Below are 25,103 nucleotides of genomic sequence, written 5' to 3' on the forward strand. Positions count from 1 at the left end.
AGGTTAGGTTCGTTAGGTAGCTTCAGATGCCCGAAGGGCAAACCGCTCAGAAATAGTCAGATGCCCGAAGGGCAAACCGCTCAGAAATAGGAGTCCCGCGAAGCGGGGCTCCGTCTAGTTAAGTTGCGAAGGAAATGTTTTTTGAAAAGAAACAGTCCGACAAACTCCAGATTTGATGGACACCCCAGCGTTTTTCATAGTTTGTTGTTGTTATTTGTTATGTCAGGCAGCGCCACGAGTGTTAAAAATAGGAACTAAAAACTGTCAAAGCGGCGGCTAATGACTCGCGGCTAGCCGTGTTGAAGAACGTATGGCGCCGAATACATTCCGGCGGATTTTCATTCAGCCGCATTCAATCCGGCTAATCGTATCGTCGAACCGCCGCATTTCAAAACGCCCCTGTTTTGTAAAACGGCTGGCCGTAATGTAATACGGCGGATTATACGATCCGACTGCGACTTACATAACATTGTGACCATTACTGATCGTCATTCATCAGCATTCTATGAATTAATATAGAAACTATTCTTTTTATTTTGCTAGGTTTCTTAAGCTCGTATTTCATATTATACAAACTACAATGTCAATATGTTTGTGTATACGTATACATTCAATGAGGTTCTTATAATAATGTTTTCTTTTGGTTTTCAAATGCATCGCCCACAATATTTTCTGCTTTGGCCTAATGTTGACTGGTAGAGAATGGCATTAAGCTTCAGGCATCTGGTAATCATGGCAATAATTCACCTTTTTTACATTAAGTTTTCCTTTTGTGCAATAATAAAGATTAATAAAATGTCGGTTGTATTGGACAGATTAGTCAATCCATCTGTCATTTTAGTGTCTGAGATATAAAATCACAGTTTAGTTAGGTACTTACGGGAAGCACCGACATTCCTTATACGTGGTAGTCCCCCGACATGATAAGTATGATAACAGTATGACTAGGCGTACTGGTGGTGAAAGGCTCATTCAAAAGGTACGAAGGACGGTCGGAAGGAATGTCGGTAGCGTCTCGGGCGCAAGGCCAGAGGCTGTATTCACATCTCATGTTATTTAGTGCTACGAGGCAGACCAGTGAACAAGAGCAGGCATAATATAACTTAACTTTAGTCGTTACCAAAAAAACCTAATCAATTTGGTCTTTACCACAGAGACAGTCGGCTGCGACTGACTAAAACTGGTGATAGTCTTTGAAAATATACAATAAAGTAACATTTATTTTACAATTTCTGTTCGTTTGATATATGCAGGTCCTTGACAGTAACAACCAGGGTCGGATACCGGTATTTTTTGTATGGGAACGAAAACGGTATTTTTTCGTTCTTTGCTAATTATTTCATTTCTAATTAGGCAATCTAATACGAAGTCGTTACCCAAAAACACAACTGAGTCCTACATTTGGAGTATAAAATAATTCGAAAAATATGGTTATTTCGAAGTTTTTGCAAAAAACCGGTTCCGATCCCTGGTAACAACTAACATAAATAAATATGCTTATGTCCTAATAAATATACTTACATAACATAACATACGAGTAGGGTTTGCAATCCGGATCCGAAATGTATGCAATTATCCGGATCTGGATCCGGATCCGCGGATCTTCCCATACATTTCGGATCCGTCGTGCAAACCCTACATACGAGTATACCCAACTGCTATAACTGCAAAGAGTGCATAGTAATTATTCCTATCTCCAGTTCGGCTGCTCTATAGAATCTGGAGACCAGTTTTGAGCGAGATGACGTTTTTTTATGCCCTACCTCTCTTGTGGTCTTGACAGTAGTTGAAGGACTTACTCAGGCGCGGGTAGTGATGTGCCGTTACCGTAAATTACGAGAACAGAGAGAATCGTCGGGTAACTTTCGCGGTAACGTTCTCCGTACGGGTAATTATCGAGAAAGTGGTCCAAGTTTAAATTTTTTTAAACTTTTTTTTACAGAATTGATTCTTATTTAGGTAATACAATCTGTATAGAAATTTTCAAAATAATCTGGCAAAAGGAACTAGTTTATTACCAAAATTACCGTAAATTACCGCCGTAAATTACGGGCAATCTTCCCCGCGAATGTTCTCGGGTAATTTTTCTAAGAGAAATTTTAACTTTTATCAATGAATTCAATGATGTATGTAATTAGATGTTAGAGATTAAATACACAATAATATTACATTATTTTACTAATGTTTAATAAGTTTCATTTGATGTGCGATTTAAGTGTTTTTAATGAAAGTAGGTTGAATCAAACTTGCCTATCGAAAAATAAAGTGAGTTCTTTATTATTTTAGCTTAAATGTATAAAATTCATCTCATAGTTATGACAGTGATTTTAAATACCTAATTCAAAATGTTGTGTAATCTAAAAAAACATATCTTATACCTTTAAACGAGCAATTCTTAAATATTTATTTATATATATTTCGGGGATCTCGGAAACGGTTCTAACGATTTCGATGAAATTTTCTATACGGGGGTTTTCAAGGGCGAAAAACCAATCTAGCTAGGTCTTATTTCTGGGAAAACGCTGATTTTTGAGCTTTTATATGTTTTCCGAGCAAAGCTGCTCGGTCTCCCAGATATTATATTTCAATGTCATATGTAAGCAAGCATTGATGTGTAAGGTAAAGTTTGATTTGTAATGACTTCCATTACAACAAGTGTGTTTTAAGATACAATTTTATTACGTCGCGTGTTTATTTTAAGTTACGTAGGCTGTTATATTGTAAACAGGTAAGGTCAAGTGAGGTAAATGCAACTATGGGATTATTGCGTCTCTCCGTTCTTTCTCAAATACGATTGGTCGAAACGCCCTCTACTATGCAACGTTTCATTTCCAAGTAGCTCAGGCATGAAACGTTGCATAGTAGAGGACGTTTCGACCAATCGTATTCGAGAAAGAACGGAGAGACGCAATAACCCCATAGTTGCATTTACCTCACTTAAACGCTTATCAGCTGGGTTTGCAATGTACCCAGTTACCGCAGTAAAAATAAAACACGTGGAAAGTGCATTTTTGTACTGTGTGGGTACTAACGGATTAAAATAGTTCCTGATGGCCCTCAAGATCCTGCATTTATAGCGCTCGACTTTTCTATGTCCTGTTACTTGTCTCGATAGCGCAATGAGCACGTGAGAGGATCTTTCAGAGTCGTCCTTTATTTATGACAAACTAAAAGAAGGCTTAGGATGGTCCGGTCCGGCCACATGAAACGTTTGATAGTTTGCCAGTTCAATCTCTTAAACATCCCTACAAAACACGAATTCCACACAGTCTGCAGCCATTCATGCCCTTCAGGGCATGCTAAACCTTCCATCGCTTCACCTACACATACAGCAAGAGGCCATCCCCCTCAGCGGACATCCCCAAACAGACAGTGAGTCGGACTCTAGAACCTTCTCAGAAGACCTGAACGTGTCCATTACCACTCCGCTAGGAGCCCATAACTCATATTCCAAGCTGAGTGCATGGGCATCATCAATGCGGCGGCTGCCATCACTGCAAGGAGGGTAGGGTTTGCAATCCGGATCCGAAATGTATGAAATTATCCGGATCTGGATCCGGATCCGCGGATATTCCCATACATTTCGGATCCATCGTGCAAACCCTAAAGGAGGGTAGTAGGATCCTCCATCCACATGCTATCCGACAGTAGAGCACTCTTAATCGCCCTGAGCCATATAATTACATCAAAACGCATCAGGTGCGGAGGCGATTGGCCCGGAAACGATTCTCCCGATCTACTTTAGCAAGGTACGCTCACTGCTGCTAGAACGTACAAAGAAACAGCACACTGGCTAAACCAGGCTGGAGGCCGAAAGGCCATGCCTGGTATTAATGAAAGATTCACGAAGTCGCTTTTCAGGATCCAGCACGAGGAAGGGTGACCCTTCCTCTTGAGGGGTTGGGTTGGCTGGAGTAGCCCCCACCCCCCGTCATGAAAAAAAAAGCGCCCGTCGTCGAGTTACGGAAATCTGCCCGTCCTACAATACAATACAATATCCTCACAACATTCCTGGGAAGACGAAGACCTCCCGGCACATGGTAGTTCAATATCAAGAGGGAGATGAAAGCCCAGAACCTAAACCCTATGGTAACATTGGTAACCCAGAAAAAAGCGGTTTGGCTCCGTCGCCGTACACAGAAGCCCAGATAGAGCTGGGACTAATATAAGGAGAAATAAGACTAGAAATTATTATACCAATCAACCACGTGTCAGATAACATAAAAATAATAATATCACAGAATAATAATAATGTAAAAAACATTTAAATACTTTAAAACCACAAAACTTGTAAGCAAAATTCAATCCTAATTTAATATACTTCATGGGTAAGTTACCGTAAATTCTCGGTAATTTACGGTAATTTTCACTAATGAGAATTACGGTAAGTGCGTAATTTCTCGGCGGCACATCACTAGGCGCGGGTGACGGTCGAGTTCACAGTTACATTGGGACGTTTTAGCGATTGACTCGGTTAGCAACGGGAGTGTCGCGGCATCTGCTCGCACCGGACGTCGTACCGGGCTCACATAGCGAGCTTTTCATTAACAAATTGGACCCTGTTTAGCTTAAACGTTTACAAAAACCTCAATTTAAGCAATTGTTTCATAAAATGACATGCCAACAAACCGTGGCATGCCTTATATAACGATGTAATCGCGCGCCTAGACGCCGCTAAACCAATTTAAATAAGTCTGTTAGCGAATACCGACATACGGCCCGTCACTGCTGGCGTAAAAGGGCTCAAATAAGGAAGCAATGGGTTCACATACGTCCTTTAGTGTAAGAAGGTCACGTCAGAACACGTGCGAATCAGGTCAACGATTAGCTTTTGCTCGTAACCGATTTGGGCGGTTATGTACTACTGGCTTATTCGACTGCTGGGAACAGGCCTTATGCAGAAGAAATGGGATTCAAATGCATCGTTTTCTCAGGTTAAGAATTCTACCGTATACTCCAAACTGATTGATGCAGATCGCTTTGACCGCTGATCGCTTCTGCGCTTTTGGAAAGACTGATAGAGACCCCTCACTAGCGTCGCCCGAGCGACATCTAGTCAACTCTATGGCTGCTGCTCGACGCTACGTTGGTGAAACTGCGCAGCGACGCCATTTTCCATAGCGCTGACTAGCCGCTGATGACGCTCAAAAGACACTAGTGGGGTCTCTCTGAAACGTCTGAGATGGATATGCCGTTTATTTTTGACTACAGCTGTAGTTTTGCCGAAATAGACTGACTGTATACAGATAAAACGTGATTTTTCCGTCCCGTCCAGGCTCGTCTTCCATAATATTAGCTTATGTCGTTAGCATTCGCGACATGTGGCCCCGCGCTAAAGCGTGCGAACCGGGTCAGACGGGTTCTGACTCATTCGTTTAAGGGCTTGAATGTGACTCGGCGCTCAAAGGTTCTCCTTAAAGGATACGCGTACATCCTGCACTTAGTATTAAATCAGACATGCACATATAGTAGAACTAGCTTCTGCCTGCGATTTCGTATGCGTATGATGATTTCAGTGATAAACTATAGACAGGTGGGGGAAGTAGAAAGGCAGAAAAACGTACCCCGTATCCAGTACGGGACGCCAGGAGGATGATGATAGGTATTAGATATGTACTTAGTTTTCTTACTTCTACCAATATGGGTTGGACCATTCCAAGCCATATAGGTTTCCATAAACATCCTTGGTTTTTTTTTCTCATTCTAATTGTAAACTCAACACTTAACTTAAAGCCAGTATACGTTTATTTAAGTGCCTATAACTGCACGTGTTTTATTTCTACTCTCGCTACATTTTTCGCTGTCCAAAAGGGTGAAATGCCTGCAACCTGAAAAATGCCAAAGGTCAAATTGAAACGCCTGTGTCGCGTAACCTTTTGTCACTCATTGATATTGAAAAGGTAGGTCCTTAAATCAGTAGTTCGTATCATTATTTGTGACGGTGATAATGTTTTACCAAGAAAACCGCAAGACAAAGTGTATATACGTCACCGTAAAATTTGACACGTGTTTCTTACAATACATTACTGATGATGTTACAGATACTCCTAATGTAGGGGCGGTGGCGATCTATGTCACGTAATTACTACCCTCCAGCTTAATGCATCTGCCTATTGTAAATCAAACATTTTGCACAAACTTTTTTCCAAACCGTCGTCAAACTTCAAAAGGTAATTTCGCAAAATTTACGCCATTCACAGGAAACAATGCGCTGTTCCCTCGCAGCCGTTCGAGGTACGAAAACAAAATCTTGCGCCCTCACAGTCCAGCGAACGCATGTAGAAACTAGTTCGTTGCTTTTGTGCAGTTCTTTTGAAGATTCTCTCCGGTGCATCGCAAAAAGTACCTACATGTATAAATCATACCTTTGCATTCGCCGCAGGTGTTCGATGAGATGAGACGCTATTGTCGTCCGTTCGTTTGTTCGTTTCCATTCACCTGCGATTTGTCCATCCCTTATTAGCCTGTAGATTCCGACCTACCTCGTCTCCTCGCCGCGTCATACTATCTCAATCGGCTGCGTTATTGTCGATTATCTTCTCAACTTTAGCACTTACGAATAAGATTTTAAGGCGTATACTCGCGTAATTTCTGACGTTCGTAGACCGGATGGGAAGCCGAGATGCTGTAATTTGGCCGTACAATACCGTGCAATAATAATCGCGCTCGTAATTGCGACGACATCCGTAGTCGGTACATGTGCGCGTGTGAAAGTTGGAAAGGGCCTGCATGAGCCAGACAGTTGTTATCAGAACCAGTTTGGTGCATTTTAGATATGACCGCTTTCCGACGCCTCAGTACTTAGCGAAGAATTTGTATCGTTTTATTTGGACAGATATTAATGTGTTTGTTTAGTCGGTACGAAGTGTCCCGGGTTACAATCAATGTGACTGCTATCTTTATCGAAGCTTTACCCGTTGGATTACTCAATAATATTTACATTATGGCTAAAGTACCTGAAATATTATTTATCCTCTAAGGATTATAAATCAAGATAGCTTCTTACATTGTTCCATATTTGTCCAATTTGTATTGATGAATATCATTCGCTATTTGCTGTTATGTGTTTGCTACGTGCTGTTAAAGCACGAGGGAATTCTATTTGAGCATCGATTATTTATTTTTAATCTCCGCGGCTTCGTTTGATGCTGAGTTTGAATAGTCCAGCCCAGACCCAGACCTGATAGTTGCTGAGATATATCCAGTCGTTATACGAATGTAGATTAATTTCTAATTCCGATTATATTTGAAAAGCAAGTAGGTGTTATTTTTGTATACACTTCATCAAACATCTAAGTAAAATACGTATAGGATTTGCATTAGTTGAAATCTGACACAGAACTCAGAGCGGAAGTAAACTTTGTAACTTTTAAAGTCCTAGGCCCGAACTACACTTGTAAGTTTTACTTACTTACGTAAGTAGGGACAAAGCTATTTGTTAGAATGAGATAACGATATTCATCTCTCATTCTGTAGTATAGCTGTGTCCCTACTTACGTAAGTAATACTTACAGGTGTATCTTGGGCCCTATACAACAACTAATCCACCATCTGTAGGCGCGTTTTCCAATATTAAAGCCCCTTGTTACCGATCATCAATGTAAACAGAACCGTTGACGCCGAAAGCAACGGACTTCACGCCTAATCCTCAACAATAACCTACCGCAACATGTGGTCACCCCGCGATTATCCGCGTTTTGTCTCGTCTGCCCGACGGAAGTCCTTTGTGGCCGTGTGGTCACCGAGTTTCATGTTTTGACAATCGGCATTAGATAAACGCTGGGGACAATTGGTTTCCGGATACGTCCGGTTTTTGGTGAAATTTCTAATCGTGAAAGGTTTGTGCAATCGCTTTGTCTGTGCTAGCCGCTACTCAGAATTATGCCTTATGTCTTCACTCTAAAGTTTATTTTTGGAAGATAGCTGACATAAGTGCATTTTAGCCCTACAGGTAACGTCCTGTTTTCTGGAACTAATCGCTATCTTGCATGAAACTCGATTGTGAATGGATGCTGGTGATATATATTTTTTTATTCAGAGCAAGCTTTTCAAGTATTTCTTGGAACGGCTGTATCAACTTATACACTAAATTTCATATTTGTTATAGCTGAGATAAGCAAGCAAAGTCAGGTTAAGGTGCATACAACCGCTGTTAACTTTTGTGGAGCAACACTGTGCAAAGTAACTAGGTAAGTTACCTAATGTTACCGTTTCGCACAGTTTTGTAGCAAAACTTTTGCTCCACTAAAGTTAACTGCGGTTTGGATGCACCTTTACAAAGCAAAAAATAATGACATACACATACATAAATTTCAAGTTTATTAACTTAGAGATAATTCACAAATGTGTAAATTTATCTAATGATACAACATTAATTTATTTCGGAAATTAAATCACCTACAAGGAGGAAGTGGGTTGTGCCACAAAAAGTAAAAACTGCCACTATTATTCCAAGGATACTGTTACGATTTCTGAATAGATGAGATTATGAACAGGAAGCTACTCGATTTGAACCGTTTTTTGTAGCTATGATTTGATCAGTATAACCCGATAATATCTATTTCCGTTTGATACCTTTTTACCACTTTAAGGTTTACAAGTGTCTCCTATTGTCGCAGTAGCTTATACCTACATATAAGTAAGTAACGTGGGCGTGGGAACGACCTTTCCGGATATCCTTTAGTGGCGTTTTGTATCTTTTATTTAGGTATGTTACTTTGTATTGTTGCGATAAAAAAGGTTTACGCACGGGTTTAAAAACATTGTACTTTATTCCCCTTCGATTTGATTAGTGTAGTGCTTATTACCTACCACTTTAGTATGGTTAGTTGAGTGTGTAAAGATATTATGTACAAATGTTCTCTCCCTCTCCATATCGTATAAGTAAACCAAAACACGGTAATAATCAGTATTATATTATTTTGTTATGTCTCTTGTTACTAACCGTAATAAATTATTTTACCTATTAAGCGTACTGGATTGAATCGCTATAAACACATCTCGCAAAAACTAAAATACATATCGGCAAAAATCACAGCGCACATTCAACTGTTTTTTATTTGGCTTTGGGCAAATAAATAAGCATAGAGCGTCGTAACTCGTAACTAAAGGTGACATTCCAATTCCAACTGCAGCTGCACTACTGCTCCGGCATTATTGCGGCGGCCTGAACGCGTCGGTGTGATTGTCAATTTCCATAGTAAATTGAATGACAATACCGACTGCATGTAATATGGTCATTCTAACGTATTTCCGACCGCAGCTGCACTACTGCTCCCACACTACTGCGGCGGCCTGAACGCGTCGGTGTGATTGTCAATTTCCCTAGTAAATTGAATGACAATACCGATTGCATGTAATATGGTCATTTTAACGTATTTCCGACCGCAGCTGCACTACTGCTCCGACACTACTGCAGCGGCCTGAACGCGTCGGTCTAACTGTCAAATTCCATAGTAAAATGAATGACAAGCCGGACTGCACGCAGCATGGTGATTTTCGCGCATTTGGTGTATTCTTGCAACTGCGGCTGCAGACCGCACGTCAAATCTGTCGCTGCACTGAAATGTCTTGGTCACAGATATCAGTAGTTCTAAGCAAAGAGGATATAACCAACTACGTTCTAAGGAGTTTATAACACCCAAGGATAAACAATCCCGATAGAGTCTGTTCGGAAAGAGAAGAGTCGTGGAATGTATTGGGCCATGGGGCCCAATGTCTGTATGGATGTCTGTATTCCATTGTTGAATGTATGGACATTCCACGACTCTTCTCTTTCCGCACAGACTCTAGTAGAGTCTGTTCGAAAAGAGAAGAGCCGTAGAATGTATTATTGGGCGACATACATTTCACGACTTCTCTTTCCGCACAGATTCTACCTACTGTTAATTTTTTGCTAATCTATTTTGAGCCATTTCACAAAGCAAGGTAGGAAACCAGAAAGAGAGCGTCAAATCCGGAGAGTTAACTATAGTCTGGCAAACCCAATTTGCCAGTAAATATGAACAACGAAAACTCTACTCATCGATTTCTTTTGGGTGTTAGTACTAGCCTAAGACAAATATAATATGCTTCTCTCTGTCTATGTTTGAAATGAGACAGTCCCTGGCCAAACTATATTTTCCTAGGTATTAGGGGCAAAGCTTTGTTTGAAACCAAATTGATTCACGAGAGAAGCAAGTGGTTGAAAAAATTTAAATATTGACAGTTGCGGTGGTTTCAAGGCTTGAAGGTTAAATAAACTTTGCAGAGTACCTACAACACGGATCATCACACCAACACGAGGAAAATATTTATTATTCAGATTAATTTATTAAAAGTTATTTATATCAGCCAAAGTCAACGAAATAGCTTTCTACGAAATAAAGGATTTCTTGTCTGGCCCGTCAAGTTTTACATGGTCTGGTCATTAACTGTTCCTGTCAAGAGCGCCATCTCCCATGGTCACCTGCAACACAAGAGCAATTATAAGATTTCAATTTGCGACTGGACTATAAAATATGAAGTGTAAATTGCTCAATTATAGCACTTACAAATGCATTTATTAATTTATACCTTTAGGTACCTGAAGGAAGTAAAATTGCTTTAATATTGAACCTCAGAAAGATAAATCTGTAATATTTTGCTAATACCGAACGACGTGTCACATCGCCTTCTCCGGAACCCACCAATCACTTTGCAGAAACCAATGAAAGACCCGATAAAAGAACCTACCTGGGGACGTTTATCGCAGACTTCTAAATCCAGCCGGCAGTGCCCGCACGTTTCTGACGGCCGAGTACCTACCTACTCTCCACTGACTCACACTGCCGGCTGGATTTGGCTGGATCACGTACCTACGTGATGTAGGTGGATCAAGTGCACACCCCGTATACTTCACAAGCTACATGAGCGGTCGTTACGCATTTAGCCAAGAAGATGGGGAAGATAATTTCAAAATGTTAGCTTACCTTAAGTAATTTTTCATCTGCATTAATTTCATTTGGGTAATTTGGGTGTATTTAGTCAATTATTAAGCCTCAAACACCGTTGAATTGCTTTTCATTTAATCGATAATATTCCCTGAATCACAACGACAATTCAATATCAGATTTTATTGGTAGCTGTCTTCGACTGCCTCTGACTCCCGTAGAAAGGCAATCTGGTCTTCTTTTTCGTTAGCATGTAGCATTATTGTAACATGCTTTTTCTTGTAAAATATACGAAAATAAATTAGTATTTTTATTTATACGTCTGACTCTGACATTGATTGACAAGCAACACGAACGCTGCTGCGACTGCACGACGCAACAGCAGCAGTCGCCGCCGCTATCGCCGCTGCAGTAATGTCACACCAGTAACGCCGCAGCAGTAGTGCAGCTGCAGTTGGAAATGGACTGTCACCTTTAGCAATGGCTTCGCGTTTACGAGCTGGGAAAAGATAAAAATGTCATAAAATTGTTTCGACATCGTATAGTTAGCGGCCGATAATTGGTACGTTGGCTTTGCCTGCCTTTAGCTAGCTCGATAATGCAAGATTTGAATAAACGCGATAGATTTTAAGAACAAGAAATGTATCTTGGGATGTGGATAGGAATACCGATTTTATGCTGATTTATGGTGACAGAATGATTGAGGACCTTGTTTTTAGGGTTCCGTAGCCAAATGGCAAAAAATGGAACCCTTATAGATTCGTCATGTCTGTCTGTCTGTCTGTCTGTCCGTCCGTCTGTCTGTCTGTCCGTCACAGCCACTTTTCTCCGAAACTATAAGAACTATACTGTTGAAACTTGGTAAGTAGATGTATTCTGTGAACCGCATTAAGATTTTCACACAAAAATAGAAAAAAAACAATAAATTTTTGGGGTTCCCCATACTTCGAACTGAAACTCAAAAATTTTTTTTTCATCAAACCCATACGTGTGGGGTATCTATGGATAGGTCTTCAAAAATGATATTGAGGTTTCTAATATAATTTTTTTCTAAACTGAATAGTTTGCGCGAGAGACACTTCCAAAGTGGTAAAATGTGTCCCCCCCCCTGTAACTTCTAAAATAAGAGAATGATAAAACTAAAAAAAATATATGATGTACATTACCATGTAAACTTCCACCGAAAATTGGTTTGAACGAGATCTAGTAAGTAGTTTTTTTTTATACGTCATAAATCGCCTAAATACGGAACCCTTCATGGGCGAGTCCGACTCGCACTTGGCCGCTTTTTTTGATCAAAAGTTGTGGTTTGACACGTCGTTCCATGATCTATTAATTTGGGAATATATCAATTTATTTTTATTTCTTACACCTCTCTCTCTCTGGGTCGGTCCCTCATGTCTGAGGATCGTGGTCAGTATCTGCCTCCACCATTTTCTATCCAGCACCTATACCTAACTGCCTGCTACTACCTAAATATAAATGCTAGGTATCTTACACACGTAAAAGTGTTTTAAGTTGCCAGAATTCGGGAGGATGCACTTGCAATGTTAATTCCGTTGAACTTACATTTTTACTCAACATTTTACAAACTATCCTACGAATATTTTGTATACGCTACACTAAAATCTATGCAAGCAATAGCCGTCCCTAACATTCAAAAACCAAAACGAATGATTGGATCACGACCCGTGAGTTTCCGAGAACAAGCCGGTTTTTGCCAAACACCCAAAAGTTTTTTTTACAAAAGGGTCTATATTTATTTAAAATACCTGTTACTTAGACCTCTCTTCTATCGGCAGAAGAATAGGGGCCCGTGGGACTGGGCTATTGACTTAAATTGCTTATATATAAACTGAATTGGACATGATACGGCTAAAATGGGTGTGTATTAAATTAACGTCAGCACCTTGGCTTAAATATCCCTGTGGACGTTTATAAGAGATTTGGGCGTTAAAATGATGATTGTCATTTCATATTCAAGGGTGTTAATGATAGTTTAAAAAGCATGGAAAAACGTCACGCCTTTGTGGTAATTGCAGTTCATCTGCAAGGATCATGAATGCTTTGGAAATGCATATTTTACCTTTTTTTTTTAAATTTTAAGTGTCAGCCAGAACCGAATTTGACACTCTTTACATCTATACTTATGACTTGCCATTCACTCAAGGTGTGCATTAGAGTCGATTTGAAAAAAAAAACCAGCTTACTTGGTAAACACAAATCCTAGCTTTGACTGTTGTCTCGTATCTATTTAGCTTTATACCTAGTACAGTACCTACCTTATACCTACATGTAGGAGATTGTCTGTGTAAATGCTGGAAATTAGGGCAGTCTTTAAATGTGGTAATTTATTATTAATTACGTAAACCTGGTAAACCATACTAATAATATTATAAAGGCGAAAGTGTCTGTCTGTTACCTCTTCACGCTTAAACCGCTGTACCGATTTAGTTGAAATTTGGTATAGAGATTGTTTGGGTCCCGAGGAAGGACATAGGGTAGTTTTTATCCCAGAAGTCATCCTTCAAGGGGGTGAAAGTTTGTACGGAAAATCTATAAAAAGCAGATTGGATAAAAAATAAGCTACCCAAATTACTAACTCTACGCAGACGAAGTCGCGGGCAAAAACTAGTGTGAACTAAGTGGATGAATGTAGATAATTGCTTAATAAATAGCTATCACATTGCCGCTTAAATCGTGATAAAGCATTGCATTTTAAAAGCGCATTTTAAACGGATGCATAACAAATCAGCAAATAAATGTATAGGAATCTACGATTATGCTATATTTCATAACTATTGCAAAATACCGGCAAATAGAACTATTTGCAATGTCAGAACCGGCACATATTGACTATATAAACATTTTGTTGACGCAGCGTTTTAAAATGTGCAATACAATTATGTATTTACCTCTACCTAAACAGTTTCAAGTTTCATACAATATCCTAATTAACAATGCAACAATATTTAAGTAGGTATTAGCAATGAAGCGCCACTTAGGTATTTACGGACTGTCTCACAATTATACACTTTAATGACATCGTACTTGAGATTAATAATTGATATATCCAATTTACAGTTGAAATTAATTAGAGTTAGAATAGCTTATTTGACTATATTTCTATAAATTGATTGTAACGGTTTATCTAACTCAAATAAGCTACTACCAAATAGTACGAGATAATAATTATGAGCATATTCCTAACAAGATCGAATATGAAATTTACGGAGAAAAGAACTAAAGTAGTCGTCACACCTCGCAATAGTAGCAGTACATGTCTTTCAGCAAACGTCTCATCTCATGGTAATATCTCGGACGCCACTTTTAATGAACTGGTTTTCTCTTTTTAACCGACGAAAAAAACTGAGGAGGTTCTCAAGTCGACGCGTATATATATATATATATATATATATATATATTTATGTATGACCACGCATAACTTTTTACAGAGTAGTTCGATTTTGATAATTATTTTTTATTGGAAAGGGTATACCCCGAAGTTGGTCCCATATAAATTTGAAAAAGAAATCCAACCTTAAGGGTAGGAAAATAGGGGATGATTGATTTTTTACTCACCGATTGAAACTAAAAATGGAAAAATAAAAACTTTTTACAAAAAAAATAAAACCGACTTTTAAAAGGATGAAATAAAATATTATCCTTTTTGAAGTCTATGCGTTACCAACTAATATGTTTGAAGTCGGTGCCAAGCCAAGTAGTAACAATACTAGTCAAAAATAATCAGCTTTATGGCTATATTTCCCATTTTCGACTCGTATTGTTACTACTTGGCTTGGCACCGACTTCAAGTATATCAGTTGGTAACGCATAGACTTCAAAAAGGATAATATTTTATTTCATCCTTTTTGAAGTCGGTTTTATTTACTAAACAGAACACTTCACTGTGGCGTCCGGAACGCGCTTGCCGTACATTTTTTCCGAATACCCGGGAGTCGTGAGGTTTTTTCACCCAAACCGTTATCGGCCCCGTACCACACACGTCTCTCGAGATCGAACCGAACTGTTCACACTCCATCAATGCACAGATACGGATTAGTTTCCCATTGTTGTTTCTGACGAGCCATGTATCTCGTGTGCCTTGTTATAAAGTTTTCCGGATAGCAACAGTTGGTATATCATGCTAGGTTTCCATGAGCCAAAGTGTAGGAATGTCATCGTCAATGTCTTCCTATGAAAATATGACGATTATAATGACACTCCCTCACCACACTCCTCCACCGGTGGACTTTTTCTTTAGTGTATGTTATCTATTATAGTTTATAATTATATAAAATAGTGTGACTACTTAAAAAAAAACATACAACACAATAATTTGATTTGTTCCCTAGTTGCCTAGTTGGACACTCCCTCACTTCGTTCTATTCAAGTCTGGGAAAGTCAGTATAGACGGAACTCATATTATATAGCCAGCATCAGGGTGATGAATTATACCTACTAGCAAAGCGACAACTGAAGTAATAATAATGCACTTTTGCAAAAGCGCTGATGGTGTGAATGAGCTTTTGATATTTGACACAGCCGCCTACATCTACCTATATCTATGGTTATATTTTATGTCGATTTCTAAGAAGGCAACAGAACTATAGTAAAGCAGCGATGTTTTTAAAACTATTATTCCTGCCAATAATTTAAAATAAGTTTTTGGCGAAAATTTTATTTTTGGTACAAGCTTTTATCGCTGACTGTACTTTTCTTACGACAGACAACTAATACTCATCGAGACACATTCTAAAAACCCCTAACACAATTAGGTTGCGTTGTTTCATCACAGAGTCCTATGGCCACCTCCTGTCTCCATCATCAGATCAGTTCGACAGTACCATATTATTGTATTGTCATCAGAACTACATACAGCTGCCAATTTTCATGACGCTACGATCCTTGGAAGATGGTTAAATTAGTTACCTTAGATTCCATTACATGTTAGTTACATACAGGTCGACCTAATAAAACTTGTTAAAAAGTACGTAGACTTCAGTATAATACCGAATATGTTTGATAGGTATGTATTACTGTTTTGATTGCAGAATCTGAATTCTGACATCTAAAATACCTAAACACAAACAATTACTGCCTACTGTTATGCTTGCATCGTAAACTAAATATTAAGCATGCATTTAATTAATAAGAGACCTCATTTGAAATGTAAACACATAAATAACCTTAAAAAAGAGTGTCTCAAGTCGGCAAAAACATTTGGCGTTCTCGAAACAGAACGGTCGTAAGCGCACAAAGAAATTCATCCCAAATTCAGTCGTTTTCTTCGAAATTTAGTTTAAAATAAGGTTAGTATTCATATTCGAGTTAATTCGTCAGTTTGAGTGGGATGAATTATTGTTATTTTTTAACAGCCGCCGGTTGACAGTTAAATGATGAAGGGCCCTGCGCCCGCGCATGTGTTGAATGGAAAAGGTTTTTTTTTCGGGATGATGTTTATTGGCTGTATCTTTAAGTGTTTAGTTTAGGGTTGAAACTCGGGATGGTTGTTGGGATGATACATACTTCTATACGTGGTAGATTTTTAGCAGACAGCTTCGTGTCGCTGAGTTCGAATGGTATTTCATAGAAATATGTACATAATGTAGAAACCAGTCGCCTCACGTCGCCGGGTTCCAACTTGTACCTTTAGTGTAAGGTCTGAGTGGACGCTTGACTTGGGCGTGCAGCGGGGCGGGGCGTGCGGCGTGCATGTTAAACAAATGCAAACGTATAGTATTGGCCTTAGTGCACGCTGCTCAAATCACTTGTGAGCCCGACGCCCCGCTGCACGCCCCGCCGAACGCTCCGCTCCGAGCGTCCACTCAGACCTTAGCCTTCCTAGATTTAGGTTTAGATTTAGTATTCGCCCTTTTACTTACTTACTCCGTTTGTAAGTAGGCAAATTGTGTCCAAATTACGTCACACAGTTTCACCATAGATGGCCTTGGGTGTTGCGTAGCGTATTGTTAATACATTCAGGCCTGAAACGTCACCAAGTGGTAATGTGCTCAGCACGACCAGTAAAACAAGGTCGAAAACAGCCGTTTAACACTAGTTTCACCATCATTAGGGTCTCAGTTAAGGTTCCGTCACACAGGCGCGTTTTCCGAGCGAGGCGTGAGCGTTTTTTAGGGTTCCGTACCCAAAGGGTAAAAACGGGACCCTATTACTAAGACTCCGCTGTCCGTCCGTTCGTCCGTCCGTCCGTCCGACCGTCCGTCTGTCACCAGGCTGTATCTCACGAACCGTGATAGCTAGACAGTTGAAATTTTCACAGATGATGTATTTCTGTTGCCGCTATAACAACAAATACTAAAAACAGAATAAAATAAAGATTTAAGTGGGGCTCCCATACAACAAACGTGATTTTTGACCGAAGTTAAGCAACGTCGGGCGGGGTCAGTACTTGGATGGGTGACCGTTTTTTTGCTTGTTTTGCTCTATTTTTTGTTGATAGTGCGGAACCCTCCGTGCGCGAGTCCGACTCGCACTTGGCCGGTTTTTATGTAAAAGCGGCGCGCCCCACTCACGATCCGTCCGGAAAACGCGCCTGTGTGACGGAACCTTTAACGTAACGAGACGCTCCGGAGTACAGTTTTAAAATGAAAGCGTAACTTTTATTGTATGGCGGCGGCTAGGTTTATGTGACTCTTAAGAGCGCTAAGTTCGGGTATAATCGTTCGATTTGTAGCTGGCCCCGAACGGCTAATTTTTTGTCTTTATTGTTAAGTAAAACCACTACGTGCTACTACTTGCATCTACAAATCGAACGTTTATAAGCCGTACTCTTTTCAACTTCTGTCAATTGTCACGGTCTAAATAGTAGCGCCACTAACTCTCATTGATGAAAAATAAGCCTCCACCCACGCCATTAGCACGGACCATGGGATTGTGGCTATCGTTCCATTCATGCCAGCTGATGCAGCGCGTAATAGGCGGCGATTACGCGGCGCGCGCCGCGAGACGGGTTAGGGTAGACATACACGAGCGGCTATAATGTCAAATGTGATAGGCCGTTCTGTCTCCATGTAAAAAGATTTTTATTTACGCGTTCTTATACAGTTATTGCCAAATCTTATATAAAAACGTACGTATCTTCGTGGGAGTTTATGTTTCTGTGTAAATAGTGTGATGATACTGATGATTGTTGATAATGTCTAATACTACACATGCATGCATGTCATTATTGATTTCAATTTCAAAATAACACATGTAAAAAATTACAATAAAATAAAAATACAAAATAAACAAGTAACACAATAAACAAATTAGAGACACATAACCAGAATAAAAATACAAAATAAACAATCATAATTTTAAACGTAGTTGACGTCATTGACGGTCAAAGATCGAAAAGAAGTCGCTAGTGTGTAAATGCGTAAAGTGCGTCCCGCAGGCGCCGGCGCCGTGGCAACATGTATACAATGGACATATATACATCGCTCATTTATAGTCAGTTCGGAAAGAGTAGAGTCGTAGCATGTATTGGGGCGTTTTTTTTTGTTGTCCCCTACACTTTTTTTTCAAATTTGGGATTTTTTATGTTATTTCTACTCAGAATCACGAGCTCTTTTTATCCTAATAGGAGAAAAAAAGTGTCCTAAGGTTTTTATTTCCATTACGTCACCATTTTTCATAGACTTTGTATGGCGGTCGCGGAATGGAAAGATCGATAAATGTATGGAAATTTTGGGACACTTTTTTTCTCCTTTTAGGATAGAAAGAGCTCGTGATTCTGAGTAGAAATAACATAAAAAATCCCAAATTTGAAAAAAATAGTGTAGGGGACAACAAAAAAAAAACGCCCATTGGGCCCCATACATTCCACGATTCTTCCTTATTAGGTAAGAGGAAAGAGAACGACCGCTTCTAAACATTTGTATAACCAAACGAAGCATCCATTAACAGGTGTTCCCCTCTGTCGAAAATTGGCGGCAAATGGTCATACACAATGTACGGACTGACGTATATCTGACATGGCTATTTTCACGTTACGTGTACATTTGACGTGCCCCTCCCCCGCAAAATCTGACACATCTGACATATACACTAAAGTCATTTTATTTATTCGGTAGACTGAAATGACAGTTCATAGTATGAACATAAAATGTCATTTCATACTATGAAATGTCATTTTAGTCTACCGAATAAAAAAACAGACTTTATATTTTTCGTTTGTCAAACGATCGATGAACGATTTTCATCTTAGCTAGGCCCCCTGGCCATAATGTAACTTCTAGCGGGTTGAATTGGCCTTATTTGTACCTATAGTTGGCCCTCCTGCGATCATAATCGCGTTTTTTTACCGCCCGACTATCTTCACATCGTGCACCTTGTAATTTGCAACAATGTAACTCAACACCGGACACGGCACTTATGTGCTGACGCTACGGAAAACCTCACAACCACCATTTCAAACAGTGCATGTGCCCTATAATTTCCATGGTTTATAAGACTTTTAATTGGCAGGAAAAGATTTGCATTATATTATGTTTGATTAATGATAAAAGTAAGCGTTATTTGATTATTACATGTAATATGATTTTATCGGCGCGTTTGAGTGTTTGTTTATTGTTTCTCGTCAACTATGTACAGGCTGAGGATTGCGACATTGTTTACGTATAGATTATTTCTAAGTACATAGTTGTAACTTTCTTATTTAGACTTAAGGTTCTCACCTTTTCAGATGTCAACTGCATTACTGTAACGGGCGTCGTTGTTGTCGCCGCTCTATCTGTCAATTTCCTTGATAAAATGAGAGACGTTCGCCGCTGCAATACAACGGTTAGGTATTAAGAGTAAGACGGAAATTGATAGAGCAGTGGGGATTCGTAAAAATTGGTATTTTAGGTAAAATTATGATATAAGATGTTTTGAACTCGTGTAACAATTTAGGAATGAACCTGTATTCTAGCTAGCAACTAAGCTAGATCACTGACGGTGGTTCCCCTTTATCTGCACTACTCGTATCTCCGTGTCAATCATAATGACACGCGGCAGTAATTGCAGTGTGATAGCGGCGTAATAACGCAAACCTGGCATTACGCGACGCGATCCTCAATCGCGGGGGAATTAAAAAAGTACAGAACGGTTTCGAAGGTACTTTATTAGGTAATAGGTACTGCAGTCTAGTGATAACATATTAAGGGTCAGTTGTACCCTATTCAGCTATTAAGTAGAAACATTCCATACAATAATAATATTGTGAACGTTTTTTAACGGTGGCACTCGGTTTGGTGCAACCGACCTAAGTCACTATAATTATTAACAAACTTTAAACTATAGTGTTGTTATTTTATCATTATTGTTTTGTTTTTCATTTCATACCTACTTAACACAAATACCTAATTGTGGTAATCAATTGTATAGTATAGTATAGTATATCGTTTATTGCAAACCATGGTACAATATAATAGATGTTACAATAGAAACAGATCACATGGCACCCTGGTAGGGTATGGCAATTATCCTTAAGACTACATTATTATTGCATGTTGATTTATTGTTTGTGTGTTTTGTAAATTTATTTGTGTTGTCTAGTTTTTGTAATATGGATACGCTGTCCGAAATAAACGCATTTTATTTTATTTTATTATTTATTTATTACATTAACTAAATATAATATTTAGTACACTTAAACATACTTTGCTTGCTACTTGCTACATATTATTATTTTCTATGTTTAGGAACTTTGTTTACAAATATTATCATAATAGATCATCCTGCATAAATTCTTCGATGGTATAGTATGATTTTTGCAATAGAACGGACTTGAGTTTTTGTGTAAATAAATGATTTATTTGTATGTTTTTTATTACAGTAGGTAGTTTATTATATATATTTATTGCTCGGTAGTACGGTCCTTTTTTATAAATATCTAAGATTGGTTCTGGGAGAATGAGATTATCTTTGCGACGCGCACTCTTGTTAAATTCAAATAGGTGTAAATTATTTTTGACAAATGAAGTTATTTCCAGGATAAACAGAGAGGGGAGAGTCAATAATTGAAGTTCCTGAAAATGGGGTTTGCAACTTTCGGTCTGTGGAATATTTACCAATATACGGATGCATTTTTTTTGCATTATAAATAGGATTGTTCTTTGAACGATTCGAAACGATCACAACAAACGATTGAAGCGAACGAAAACTAAGAATAACAATTGATATCCAAAAAGTTTGTGTGGCCCCAAGCTGAAAACGCGGGTTCGATTCCCGCCTCGGCCACTGGTGGACCGCCACCACTTTTTTCACTTTTACCACTTTTTCCACTTTTTCTTTAGTGTATGATATCTATATATTTCAGTTTATAGGTTTTCTCTTGTTTAGAATAAAATAGAAATGGTTTATTTGGTGTAAGCTTAACCTATAATACAAAATATCTTATTCTAATACAAGACCCCAAAATGGATGCCACTCAGCATCTGCCGATGACTATTGTTCTTAGCCATGGCGCTGGTTTTCATTCATTAATATGTCTGTCTCTGTCTCTCATAAAAACCATGAATAATTAACAGTTACACAGTAAAATACGCGATTTGATAAATAATACCAGCCATATGATCATGAGCCAACTACATATATGTATATGTATACAGTGTGGAAAGATAAGTCGGGCCCTGGAGGGAAACTACCTTAAATCCTTAAGCTGGCTCATTTTACTTAATGGAGACATTCCTTTATTTTTAAAAATAAACAAAACTGGATTCAAAGTATTTTTCTTTTTTTCTTCGATTTGGCTTGTCTAAAAAAATCTTGAGTACTAAATATTACATTTTATGGATATTTTGTACGACAGACGAGTTTAAGACCTAATGTTTCTTGGAGAAATGTTATCATTAACATTAACTGTATCGACTAGTAGAATAAAATTGCGAGTTTTTATTTTTTGGAATTTTTAGTCTGTTCGAGTCCCGGGCGAGGCAAGCGAGTTTTAGAAAATCTTTGAATGCAGTTTTGTTTCTTTTTAAAAATAATGGAATGTCTCCTTTAAGTAAAATGAGCCAGCTTAAGGATTTAAGGTAGTTTCCCTCCAGGGCCCGACTTATCTTTCCACACTATATGGAAATGAAATATACCTATATATAATTATGGGAAGTAACTTTATTCCCATGAAGGTCTCATGGGTGCTACTTGTAAGATTCTTGCTGACAGACGAGCTTGACAGAGCCTAGTTGACCTACATATTTGACGGCATATGTTATTGAAAAAATAGATTACAAGGCATTGACAGCTGACACTCGAATGAGAACTATGTCGACAATGACGCAAATAGATAGCTAATTAATTTTGAGCCTTTGCCTTGGTAACAAATAGTTACATTACGATACAAGTGCGAAAAATAGGAAATTAGCAACGAGTGGCGATAAATTTCTCTGCGGTCGTGTTTTAAATCGACACGAGTAATATCAAAATAACATCAAACATCAACATTTATTCAGCAAATAGGCCACAAGGGCACTTTTACACGTCAACATTGAATTAGCATACAAGCAAAAAAACACAACAACAATTATTATGAAATAAATTTAACCCCAAATATCAATTCAAACTAAAGTATTACAATTACATAGAGATATATAAAGTCACTAAATGTCGAATTACAAAAAAAACTATAATAAAAAAACAACAAACATACCTACGAAAAGAAAAATCTTAAATTATTTAAAGGTGTAAATGTAGGTGCAAAACCGTAACAAATTGTTAAATCTGAATTAGGCTTCTTCAATACTCGCTATATCAGAAAAGCGGAGCGCGTGCGCAGCGTATCCAGGGCGGGCATTGTCCCGTCCCGTCGCGCCGCCCGCGGCGCTTATCGCCGCGTTTCCGGCCTCGGAAGCCGGGAAACGCACGTATGTACTCGCAGGTTGCTTGGCGTTATTTTCCTGGCCGCCATTTTACGTCCATAGTTTTGTTCAGTTTACTTTGTGTTATTGAATTAGAAAAATAGATTAGATGGTCATAGATTGGATGGATGTATAGTTGGGGTTCCGGTACCTTTTGGGTTGGAAAAGCTAGAAATGGACCTGTGATTGTTATTATTTGCTTAGGTGTTGATCGATATTATTATAGCTTCGTTCCATCTTTTTTGTGTATTTTGGCAGAGCTAATAGACGTAGTAAGTAGTTATGTAAGTAGTCGAAATCATAATTCGAAATTAAATTACGGAACGGCCAATATGTACTTACCTACGTCACTTTTACTCCAGCGTAAAATAAAAATAAAACCCCCAAACTCCGTATTGAAATCAATCAGTTTCCATCCCACAACTCCCAATACTCTCAAAACAGCTGCATTCTCTACAACCCGACAAAGTTACAATTACAATCTCTAACAATTCAAACAAACAATCCAACTCGGTAAATCGATAGGGATGTCGCGTCTGCATTAACTGCAGAGTTAATCGCACCTATCTATAAATAGACCGACGATCCGCAGACGTCTCGGAGCTAGAACTACGCCGCTCAAACGTCATATAACTTACTACTACCACACCATAATAAACCCTAACTACTAAGCGTAAAGCTGAAATTTTCTTGAAGATTTAAAAAGATGTTACTTTGGACACAATTTATACGATATTAAGGTTCATAATCCAATGGGAAAATAAAATACATTTTCAATGTAGGCTGCAAACTTGTGCTCGGAAAATGTAGCTCCGTTTATAGTACTCCTATCGTACTATCGTAGTATACTAACTTGTGTGTGCGCGTACTATATGAATGGCTGTGATGCACTGCAGTGAGGCGTGTGGGTGCGGTGTAGTTTTATATTTTATGAATGGGTTCCCGAGCCGCAGTGCAGTTTTTTTTTTTGCGGCGGCGTTTTTTTTCCAGCGGAGCCGTGATTATTAAACTGGGATTTTTAGATCTTTTATCTGTGAAATTGATTTCTCAGGCGGTTGCGATTTGTTCGCGCTGCTGGAAATCTTTGCTTTGGAACGGTTTTAAAAATAACTTTTAAAGAAACTTTGATTGAGCTCAGGAGATATTGCAGTTTGCATCCAAGCATGAATTTAGCAATCGGTTTTTGTTTTTTAAGATAAAGCTGGTGTAGCGATATTTCCGAAACTGCACCTTTCTACATAAATGGAAATATTTCGGAATATTTCCAAATTTCTATGGGAAACCTCGAAACATTGATCTAGTTTCTCAGAATTTCCAAAAAATACTTGCGTAAAATGGCGAGCTTATTGTTTTATGAAATTGTAAGAAGCACTAAAACTAACGGCCGTGTTCGAACAATGCTTCTAAGATATCACTGCGGTACGACAACGATCTGTGAGATCTGTCAGTGTCAAAAGTGACATTTCTTCAACTAAAAACGTCACTATTGACACTGACAGTTCGGTATCGTACCGCAGTGATCTTTTTCAAAGATTCAAAGATTTTATTTGTTCAACATAGGTAAGTTACAAGATGTTAAATAAATGTTTCAGTATCACTATGTCGTGCCTATTGGCATACAAATTCAATAAAAATACACACTCTAATCATAATATCACAGATAAACAATAATAGTCAAAACAGGGTTATCTCATGCAGTAAATCTTAATATAAATAATCTGAATATTATGTGATAATAGTGGTCAGGATTCATTGTCAATACATTTTAATTTACAAATCAGTCAAAAATTCTGTTATAGAGTAGTATGCTTTCTCGGTAATAAAAGCTTTTAGGATCTCTTAGAAGCATTGATCTAATTGGGCCGTAAAACCTCATTTTAATATTTCAAATATGTACCTATTTATTTTATTAACAGTTTTCTTCTATTTTCAGGCACATCACCTCAGCGTCGCTCGTCTTACCACTTGCAGCAATGGTAATTATCGTTTTTAATTCGGTTATTATAAGATGAATGTTATTTATAGCATTTTTTTACAAAAATACATATTACGAAACAACATGCAAATTTTGAATAATTTTACGGTTTAGACTCACTTGTTTTAAGTCACTCGCGCGACATGTTTTAGTATGTCACACAACAGTTTAAATTCGAACATGCAAATTCATATTTTGAATAGTTTCGTTTAATTAATAATAACTAGCGACCCGCCGCGGCTTCGCACGGGTTAACAAATTATACATAAACCTTCCTCTTGAATCACTATCTATATAAAAAAACCGCATCAAAATCCGTTGCGTAGTTTTAAGGATCTAAGCATACATAGGGACAGACAGACAGCGGGA

At 38.5% G+C, this 25,103-nt stretch overlaps 1 protein-coding gene across 2 annotated transcripts in view; it reads left to right on the top strand.

The window, feature by feature from the left end:
- The window catches only part of LOC134652106 (mitochondrial cardiolipin hydrolase-like), a 226,602-nt gene that overhangs the window by 191,192 nt on the left and 10,307 nt on the right, over nucleotides 1-25,103 (top strand). For both annotated transcript variants that reach the window (XM_063507274.1, XM_063507275.1), the window contains one exon: nucleotides 24,693-24,735. The gene's annotated coding sequence lies outside the window, so the exon portion shown is untranslated. The remainder of the gene's footprint in view (nucleotides 1-24,692; nucleotides 24,736-25,103) is intronic.

This window comes from Cydia amplana, chromosome 11, assembly GCF_948474715.1.
Source record: "Cydia amplana chromosome 11, ilCydAmpl1.1, whole genome shotgun sequence".
In the NCBI taxonomy this organism is placed as follows: Eukaryota; Metazoa; Arthropoda; class Insecta; order Lepidoptera; family Tortricidae; genus Cydia; species Cydia amplana.